This window comes from Pseudorca crassidens, chromosome 10 (assembly GCF_039906515.1).
Source record: "Pseudorca crassidens isolate mPseCra1 chromosome 10, mPseCra1.hap1, whole genome shotgun sequence".
NCBI classification, from domain to species: Eukaryota; Metazoa; Chordata; class Mammalia; order Artiodactyla; family Delphinidae; genus Pseudorca; species Pseudorca crassidens.
The window spans coordinates 21,993,376-22,004,114 of NC_090305.1; the positions used below are offsets into that span (position 1 = coordinate 21,993,376).

Sequence of the window (10,739 nt, forward strand, 5' to 3'; positions counted from 1 at the left end):
AGGACCCATTCCAGTGGTGGAGACCCCCAAGGGGTAGGCAATTGCCCTTTTGCACTTGTACTGCAGCCCAATTTTTCCCTCTGACAAATTCTGATTCTCTTCATTGCTTCTCAGGTGTTGACCCTGAGGTAGTGCCCCAGTAAACTTTCTGAATGCAAATCCCCATCTTGGAGTCTTTCCGGGGAACCCAACCTACAATAGTTAGTACCAAAAGTGATCTGAGAAAGAGGATGATAAGATGAGATTTTTGAAGCTGAATTACCCACCATCTGGTTGGTAGTGAGGGGATTGGTGGAGCACAAACAGCCACTGGCACAAAGTAGCAGTTTTTAAAACTTTCACCAGACCTGAACTGAGATGCTATACTGGTGGATATGCACAAGAAGATGTGATGTATCAGGTGCTTGATAAATATGGGAGAGTTGGTAATAATAACAGAATTGTATCGCTGTTATTAGAAGAAACTGATGCCTTGGAAAAAGATGATTAAAGGCTGAGGATGACATCTCATCAAATAAAGGCTAACTGTGAAAGCCAGAGTGTCTCCATAATAGGATATAAAGAACCTCTCATATCCTGCAACTCAAGAGCATAAAAAGCTAAGGTTCAGATCCAAGATTTAATCATAAGAATAGTAGAACTCCAAAGTGGGTTAAATTCTCAAACTAGATTATCTTCTATGCCTAGGTCATGGCCTTGACTGGAAAAGAATAGAACCTTGAGACATTGAATGGAGACATCTGGTGGGATGCATTAGAACATCTAAATCTCCAGATTTCCCAAGATCCTTTGAGCCTTTTAAAAGTAGCCCAGTCCTCTTCTTCCTTGAAGACAATGCAGAGACCTCTCCTCTGCCAAACATGTGCCTCTGCCACTCACTCGGCGTCTTTCCCATATAGAACTAAATTCTAAGGGTTCTGGATCAAGAAGAGAACTCAAAGTTAGCTGAAGTAGAGTTTACTGATACTGGAGTATTCTCCAAAAGTACAGAAATTTTACACACTGGCAAGAACTCAACATACTATTAGGATTCTCCTGCTTGAAAAAGAAATGGCTCTCACTAAATGTGGTAAGAATGCCAGGACTCTTGTGATTATGGCAGAAAGGAGGGATCAAAATCTCAGAAAAGTGGGCATGCTAGAGTGGATTTATTGGATTTACCATGTAACGCTGGAAAACCCACTAGGTGAATGTGTCACAAGAGGGCCAAAGGACATTCTGTTTGAAAAAAAAAAAGTAATATGCTGAGGAGAGGGTCACCAGCCTCACTGAGAAGTTCTATAATGAGTGTCCTCTATTGGAGCTGGGCTGATGGTATGAGGTTCTGCTACAGAAGTAACTTCACTGACAGCAATGGGGACTATAGGATCCTGAAATAATTCAGGCCAGAGATAGCAGCACTCAACCATCAGAATCCGTGAGTGTGTGTGTGTGTGTGTGTGTGTGTGTGTGTGTGCATGCCCCAGGAGTGGGTGGGCAAAATTACTGTAATGAGAGACAATTTCAGAGTGGTAGCCAACTTTGCAGAGTGTTTGAGATAATTAATAAAATACAGCATCCCTAGAAGCAATACAGACGGGCAGTCAACAAGCATATCACTGTCTACACAATTAGAAGAAATTGAGGATAGAGAATCAGGAGACTGAGGGCAGCTACACCAGTTAAAAATAAAATCACAATACCTTGCTCAATTTCTGATCTTAAACCAGTTTTCAGACCTGAAATTTTTGACTAAAGGAGAAGCCAAGTCCTGAGGACCCTGCAGTGCCACTGCAAATATGTAGAATATAATTCCCCCATTCCTTTCTTAAAGGGACTTATGAGCATTTACTCAATAAGCATAAACTCAAGAAAGAGAAATACCCTCACATTTCAAGGACTGTTGGAAACAAGGTCCAAGTTGATATTGATACGGAAAGACCCAAAGTGTCATCATGGCCCCCCTGTTAAAATGGAGGTAATAGGGACCAGGTAACAAATGGAGCTGTGGCTCAGGTCTGGTTCACAGCGTGCCCACTAAAAGCTTGAAAAGAACTACAACAAATATAAACAATAGATTTCTCTGAGTATGAGACTTCAGAAAATGTTCAAGTTATCTTTTTGTTTTTCTGCATTCCCTTTGTACGTATTGCATCTGCACATTTATAACAGTGGTTTTTCGAAAGGAAATATTAGCTCTGAATGTTTCAGGATAACAACGTATTTTAACATTCTTAGGTTAAAAAACAGCGAGTGATCGGGTCGGGGTGGGATAGGTGGCATCTGAAGCAGATGAAAGGTCAGTCGAGCGGAGCTCAGAGTGGAGACGGGAAACTCAAGAAAGTAGAACCGCTGAGATGGAAAGTCCGCGGGAATCCGGAAGCAATGAAAATGCACTGGTTTCTTACAGATGAAATACACACTCCTAAGTGGAAAGCTTCCTGCCTTTGTGGAATCAATGTAATTTTTTTTTTCATTCAAATGCTTTCAAATAACAGTCTGAATTTAGAGAAGCCGTGGGAATCTGAGCGGAAAATCAAGATAGAGATAACTGCGACGCTCAGCCCCGGCAGCATCTCTGTACAGGGGAGGAAACGGCTGCAGATTGGCAAATACCAGGGATGCCTTTGCTGCTTTTAATCCCATTTGTGGAAGCCCCATATCAGAAGGTGCCATTTTGTTCATAACATTTAATATCTTTAACAAAAATACCGTCTTCATCTGTGAAAGTATATTCACTTATATCTCCCTAACGTAGCTCCAGTGGCGCAATCGGTTAGCGCGCGGTACTTATAAGACAGTACACTTGTGAGCGATGCCGAGGTTGTGAGTTCGAGCCTCACCTGGAGCAACTTTTACTACTCTCCAGCCCATACAACGAGACAGGCCAAATATGAGGCCACCCCCGAAGAGATCAACTGTTGTGATTTCTGTCCTACATCTTGCTTGTGATTTGTCTTAAAATTCTCTCTTAAAGTCATGCATAACAAGTACCATCCGGCTGAGTGTGGTGCCTGCCTTCTTCCAACACTTTGGCAATTTATCATTTGACACTTGCCAAGACGACTGTTCACAGTATTCAACTACGTCTGATTTGTCAATTATGCGAAATGCGGACGATCTTGGTTTTTCTTACAAGTCTTTCAGCGGAAAATGTCCTGTCCTTGAACCTGCTTTCCTCCGTTTCTCCACTCCTCTGGCTTCCTCTAGGATGCTTATTACTCTTTATAAGTCCATGCTGCCTGTAGATATATCGCAGACACAGGTATTCAGTCTCAGAAAATGAGTTGAGTCAGGAGCCTATGTGTGGGTCACTTAATCTCACCTGGATCTTAAACATTATCAGAGTCATCCTGAGACACAGACATGGCGCTCTCCGGCTTTACAAAAGATTTATAATTGCCCGTGCGCAAGTGCTCAGCACTATCAGTTCTTTTTCATCTGCTGCTACGTTTTGGAGTGCTTATGTTCTCCCCGGCCCTACCCTGAGCTGCCCACCAGGTACATGTGGGTTCGAAATAAGACTCACAGACCAATTTAGATTAACGCTGGTAAAGAAGTGATCGTGGATAACTTACTTACCAAGATATACAATAGACATATCTATAGGGGCTATTCAGAGTGTTGTTTTTAGTGTTAAATGAGATAATAAATTATTGATTGATTAATGGCCACAAATTCCTCCCATTATACATGTCCCTTTGCAATGTGGTTGTGCAGCAGCTACCATTAAGAGGCGGAGTCTATTTCCCTCCCTCTTGTATGTCAGCTGAACTTGTGCTTTGGCCAATAGAATGCTGTGGTAATGGTGTTGTGGAAGTGAGGTTGTGAGAGTTCCAAGATGGCCTCAAGAGTCTTACAACTTCTCCTCTTGTTGTCTTGGGACCCTGAGACACCATGTGAAGAAATCCCACCTAACTTCCTAGAGGATGGAAAATCATGTGGAGAGTGAGTCCCTGCCATCCCAGCCATCCCAGCCACACTCCCCAGACTGTGAGTGGGAACATTTTGGACCATCTGGTCCCAGTCAAGCTGCCAGATGACTGCAATCAATGAGTGACCACAAGCAAAACCAGCAAAAGAATTGCCTGGTTAAGCACAGCCCAAGTGGTTGAACTTCAAAATTGCAAACAAAATAAATAATTATTGTTTTAAGCCACTAAATTTAGGTTAGGTTTGTTACAAAGATGTAGATGACTGATAAAGGCATTTAGCGTGGAATAAGAGTCTATAACAAGCAAACAGATTGATTAAGTAAAAATTACCCACAAAGAAAAGCCCAGACATCTTCACTGCTGAATTCTCCCAAACATTTTTTAATTGATATTAATTCTTCACAAACTCTTTAAAATTTGGAAAAGAAGGTCAAATTACCCTGATGCTAAAACCAGACAAAGATATAATGAGATAAGAAAACTATAGATCAATATCTCTTATAAACATGGACACAAAAGTACTCAACAAAATATTAGCAAACAAAGTCCAGCAACATATAAACAGGGATTACAAAAGGGCACGAGGAAACGTTTGGGGGTGATGTCTATGTTCATTATCTTTATTGTAGTGATGGTTTCATGAGTTATAAATATGTCAAACTATAAGTTTAAATATATGCAGTTTATTTTAAGAAAACAATGCCTCAATAAAGCTGTTTAAGAGGTACATTCATGGGAAAAAGCTCATTACGGCATTCGGCAAGAGTAGTTGTGGATTTTTTTTTTCTTTCTCTCTTTTCTTGTCCTATACTGTGGAAGAGTTGTGTCTAATTAGATTTATTTCTTCTTTGAATATTTTAAAGAAGCCCCTGGTAAACGAAAGGATGTGGAATTTTCTCAGAAGGAAGAGTTGACAACTAATTCAAAATATTTCATAGTTTAAGACTATTTAAAATTGCGATTCCTTCTTGAATCTACTTTGATACATCATATTGTTCTATTAATTTGTCCATTACATCTAAATATTTAAATGTATTTGGCCACATTCTTTCCACTTGTGTAGAGGCTGCTCCCTCTTCATCCTAATTTGCGTGACTGGCCTCTTCTCATAGTTTCAGGTCTCTGTTTTAACCCTGGTTCCTCAGATGTTGCTGAAAGTCCAACTAATTCATCCCGCACCGTGCGGGAGAACCCACACGAGGTCTCTGCAGAGGCCAGAGAAGGACCGCGCGCCTCTCGGGAGGCAGCCACCTGAAACAGGGGCGGGTTTTAGAACATCGTTTCTCTAGCGCCTCTAAAATGTGGCAAGTTTTCCTTTCGCAAGGGGGCGACATTTAAACTGACTTCAAAAAAACAAATCTCTCAACATAAAGACGCGTTTTCAGCGTCAAATTGCCGAGAACCAACTGAAAACCAATGAAAGAGTGAGGGTCGTCTCACGCTAAAATAACAGAGATGTCCCGGCACTGCCTGACCAGCGAGCAAAATTCCTTGACATTTGTGCCCTGTCGTACCCACCTCGCTCACTGTGCTCACCCAACCCACTAGAAGAGGGTCAGGAAGACCAGGGCTGGCGCTTTTCCCTATTCCCACACCTGTGTGCCTGTCTGGCCAAGGACTTCTAAAGTACGAGCGGCTGGGTGCAGGGGGCTGGCGCCGACCCCACTTACTGAATCAATCATACCAGAGGGGAGATCTCTGGAGTGCTCGGATGTTATAATTTGGAATCTGAGAGCTGGGATAGTGATGCCTGGGAAAAGCGAACCGGAGCGTGAAAAAGGGACTTACAACCACGAAGGGATTCGAACCCTCAATCTTCTGATCCGAAGTCAGACGCCTTATCCATTAGGCCACGTGGTCCTACAACGTTCCAGCTGTGAAAAATATTACAAGTGTTGAGACTCTGGACTATTTCTGTATTATTTAGTATTCATATAATTCTTACGAAGAGAGGCCTTCCTTATTAATCTTATTTAAAAGATGGTGTCATTGATACAAAAGCCAAGTAACTTCTCCAAGCAATTATGGTAAGAGGCTAAGACAAAATGGAAATTTCGCTTTTCTCCAAACTCCTGCCCTTAGTTTGACACCAAATTTCTTCTCTGAACAAAATTTTACACTTGCATTGTGATGCCTCTCTCAGCCGGTTGCATTAACCTGTAAAGAAATAGAAGGAGAAAAGGACTGAATGTCCCTCTGTAATCACGGCTACAAACGCTCGGTTTACCTTCAGAATGAATACAGAGTCAGAATTAAGACCCTCCGGGAATAAATGAAAATCACAAGAAAGACCCCTCCTGCCACCCTCTCAGCTGGGCGCCCAATCCTGCCAAGACTGCTTCAATTAGGATTGAATCGAGAAGCGTCTTCCTAGGCCTGGCCCCTTTTGGAAACCACGATGAATAGACCCGCTGAATACCCTCCAGGGAGACCTATGTTAAAAAGCCCAACAGTTGCACTTAGCGAGCAATTAGAAAATGGCCCTCCTCTTGTGCAGCCACTGGGTTGCGGTGTTGTGTAGCTCAGAGGTAAGGAGACAGACTTCAGGTTAGAAAAGAGTGGTTTTGAGTCAATTTGTGCTCGTATATTTTCTTTCCGGCACCTCATTTTCCCCAGCCGCCCTCATCTCAGTGGATCTCGATCCCCCACTAGTGATGGCGCGGGCGAGGAGAGCACACGGGTGGTGGGAAGGCGCGCTCGAGGCTGGCCGGGTTACTCAACACCGCCTGCTTTGGACCCTCTTCCTGGGGGTGCTGTGGGCGTGGTGAAAGCAACCCGGTTGCAATCCGAGGCATCTGGGGGACTTCATCCCCCATTATTAGGAACTGGGAGGGTCGGATTTTGGTCTTTATCCAACCTGCCTTCTCAGCACATTCTGGCTCCCAGCCCCCCAAAGTCGGTTACATAGGTTTTGCACAATTTAGAGGTGCTGGAGAAACAGTGTTTTCTCAAAAGCGCTTCTGAGCAGCGACTGCACCCTGAGGAGGCTGCGCTCTTTCTCTTGCTTTCCAGGAAAGCACCACCCCGGTTCTCTGGGCCACATCAGGCCAAAGTGACAGACTGTCTGGGGTCTATCCTTAACCCAGCCTTCAGTAAGCCTTCCAGGAACTGAAATCTACAAGATGCGAAAGGTTAACCAAAAAAAAAAACGCATTAGAAGAGTATTCCAGAAGGTGGATCAGAATGTGCAATGGTGTAAAGAATTTTGCCCAATTAATTTGAAATTTTAAATGAAACAGCAATTCTGCAAAAAACAAATAAAAAATTTCGCTAAAGAAGAAATAGCAAATATGAATAGTCCTAAACCATTAAATGTATTGAATAAATAGTCAAAATTTTTTCCACAGAGAAAACTCCAAACCCAGATATTTTAATCTGGAAGTTCTATAAAACATTCCTGAGACAATAATTTCAACTGGACACAAATACTTCCAAATATAGTAACAGAGGGAAGCCTCTCCGTCTCATTTTATAAGCCTACTTTCATCCTAATATCAAAACCAGCATATCAAGAAATTAAAGGGAAAAAGTTTTGTTCACCTCCGTACAGACAGAAAAAAGCATTTAATAAATTTCAGTGTCCACTAATGGTACAGCAATTTGGAAATAGAAGGAAAGTTCTTTAACCTGATTTTTAAAATACAAAAATAGTCTGCAGAAAACAATACTTAAGGGCAAAAAATTCAAAACATTCTGTTTGAAATTGGGAACACATGGAGTAAACCAGGAACTGCCACTTCTATTCCCTACTAGACAAAAGGAGAGTAAAAAAAGGTGTAAGGAAGAAAGAAAGGAAGAAACAAAAATGTCTTTTTTTTTTAAACAGATCGTATGCTTATTATAGTGTCAGTTTTAACACATTTTCATGACAGCTATAAAAATTTACAAAAACAATTATATGCAATAAAGAAAAATCTAGAAATCACACAGAATGAGATGTTAACATAATATTTCAATAACAAAAAAAATTCCAAAACAAATACATGGTATCATCTATAGAAATCACAAACTAAGCATACTAAATAATCTATTGTTTTATGGATACATATATAAGTAGTAAAGCTATTAAGTAAAATCAAGGGAGTGATTATCACAAGCATTAATACTGTGGTTATCTTAGATGAGAGAGAGGTGTAAAGTGGAGTGGGGCAAATGGAACTTCTAAAATAATGGCAATGTTCTCTTTCCTAATTGGTGACTTTTTCTTTTTAAAGCAAACTACTTTTTTTAATTGAAGTGTAACAAACATTCAGGAAAGTGCCCAAACATGAGCATATATAGAATACTTATATTTATGTAGGTATGTATCTGAATATATATGTATTAATGTATCACTGAATATTTACAAAGAGAATATATCTATGAACTCTCACTCAGATCTTTTGTTCCAACTTATTGCCACTATTTCCATCAAATGGGATCCAGAATTAAGTTTTGTCACTTAGGCTGTCTGTGTCAAGAAATAGAACATTACCAGCACACCAGAAGCCCCTCTCACGTGCCTCCTAATGACTTTCCTCATAAAGGTAACCAGTCTTTTGACTCTGATATCATCTGTTAGGTTTGCACATTTTAATAACATATAAGTAGAATTATATAATAAGTACTCTTTTATGCCTGGCTACTTTTGTGCAGCACTATGAGATTCATCCATGTTTTTGCATTTAACAATATTTTTTGTTGCCATATATATAGTCAAATTGTATGAATATGCCACAATTTATCCATTCTAGTGGTGGATGTATGGGTTGTTTCCAGTTTGGGCATATCATGAATAGGGCTGTTAGGAACACTGTTGTATATGCTTTTTTGTGGACCTGTGCACAAATTCCTATTGAGTATTGTAATTAAGAGGTTGACTCCATTTTTGATATTTACTGACAGCTTTCAAGACCCATCACTCTCACTCACATCTAAGCCAGCCCATAAGAAAGTGCTTAAACTCTCTCAGAGGAAAGATCAAATCACACTAGTCCTGGTTCTCAGGAATCTTCACCCGCCAGCCCACCCTCTAACCCAATAAAAGTCAAAGCCCATCACCCTTCCTTGCTCTTCCAAGCTGTTTTTGGACTTACCTGTGAGCCTCCCCTGCTCTCCAAGTAAGCGCCATTATGTGAGTGATAAACATTTTCATATCCTCTTGGTGCATGTGCAGCATTATCAGTCTTGCCATTTGAATCATTTGGGTACAGTGACCATTTCATTTCAGCTGAATGACTGCAAGACAGATGTGTACTTAGGAGTGGACTTAACTGAGTCACAGCAAGTGACTTTACTACAAACACTTTTGCAAGCAGCATATGTGATTTCCACATATCTGGAATTACATGTAAAATAAATGGACAAACTGAAAATGGGAAAAAAATATAACAAACTAGATAAAAAGATAGATGAAAAACCATTATCTATAATCCAACAAACTCATTTAACTTGTAAAATGCAAGACTCTATTTCAACACTGTAGAAATGCTAGTGCCAGTAGGGCTAATGAAATATTTTTTATGTTGATTCAGGTTTTCTTTTATTTATGGAAAGTTTTTTTTTAATTGAAGTATATTTGACCTACAACACTATATTAGTTTCAGTTGCACAATGTAGTGATTTGATATTTTCATTACGAAATGATTACCATGATAACTCGAGTTACCATCTGTCACCATACAAAGATATTGCAATATTTTTGACTATATTCCCCATGCTGTACATCTCACCTCCATGACTCATTCATTTTGTAACTGGAATTTTGTACCTCTTAATCTCCCTATTTCACTCATCCTTCCACTACCCTCCCCTCTGATAGCCATGGTCAATCCATGTTGTCGCAAATGGCAAGAATGTGCATATTCGACACCTCTCTGAACCCCTCCCGGGACAACTATCCGTATTTCCCTAGAAAATGGCCCTCACAAGTTCACTTGCCTTTTTGTGATGGGAAGAAGAGAGTTGCAGAAGTTTAAACTAACTTTTAAGGTTCTGACTTTTTCCGGAGTCAGGAGGAGGCAGGAGGTACTGTAGTACTTTTATACGGACAATTTCCTCATCCCTTCTCAGGGCTAAAGAAATGTGCAAAGGAGGCCCTACTGGGATTCGAACCCAGGATCTATCACTGTTTACAAGACAGGCACTTTAACCAACTAAGCCACAGAACCTAGCAATGAGTGGGTTTCAAAAGTAACTTTTATTGAATTCATCATTTTTCTTTGTTCTTTTGAGAAATATCCTCATATCTTCTTTTTCTGTCTTATTCATATGCAGTTTGTGCACATTTCAGTGACTGAACAAAGGGCCTGACAATGTGATGATTACTATGCCTCACAGCAACACAGAAGCTAAAATGATGCCATAGACACCACGTCTGAGTCCAGACTTTGAGTGAAAATATTGTAATACCTTACATTTCTCTAGTACTTTAGAATTTGCCAAAAGCTTCTGAATTTATTTCTTCTTTGAACATCGGTGACAACCCCAAATGCTGAGCATATTACCATCTTTATTTTATATTCAACTCCAAAAATGTTTAAGGACTTGTTCAAGTTTGTTCAGACAAAGAACCACTGGAGTTAAGACGAAGTCATTTTCCGGTGCTGATTCAATCACATTGTCAGTACAGCATTTTCGCAGTGCTGCAGAAACAAACAACCCCAAGAATAAAAGTGGCTTACCATAACAGATACCCTGTTCCTGCTATTTGTCCATCATGACTCCGCCCAGGATAATGGAGCCACCTCAACTTGAAACACTGATGGCGTCTTGACAGAGGAAGAAAAAAGATACGGCAAATCAAGGACTGTTTCTTGTTTTGTGCCCAAAAGTAACATGTCAGGT

The 10,739-nt window shown here is 40.5% G+C and overlaps 3 non-coding genes across 3 annotated transcripts; 1 reads left to right on the top strand and 2 right to left on the bottom strand.

Moving 5' to 3' along the window:
- The first annotated feature begins 2,736 nt into the window (after window positions 1–2,736).
- TRNAI-UAU (transfer RNA isoleucine (anticodon UAU)) lies at window positions 2,737–2,830 on the top strand. The gene is made up of 2 exons: window positions 2,737–2,774; window positions 2,795–2,830. It is a non-coding gene; the product is annotated as a tRNA-Ile (tRNA).
- Window positions 2,831–5,701: 2,871 nt separating this feature from the next.
- On the bottom strand, window positions 5,702–5,774 carry TRNAR-UCG (transfer RNA arginine (anticodon UCG)). The gene has a single exon. It is a non-coding gene; the product is annotated as a tRNA-Arg (tRNA).
- A 4,212-nt stretch (window positions 5,775–9,986) lies between these two features.
- On the bottom strand, window positions 9,987–10,063 carry TRNAT-UGU (transfer RNA threonine (anticodon UGU)). Its single transcript has one exon. It is a non-coding gene; the product is annotated as a tRNA-Thr (tRNA).
- Between the last annotated feature and the right edge of the window lie 676 nt (window positions 10,064–10,739).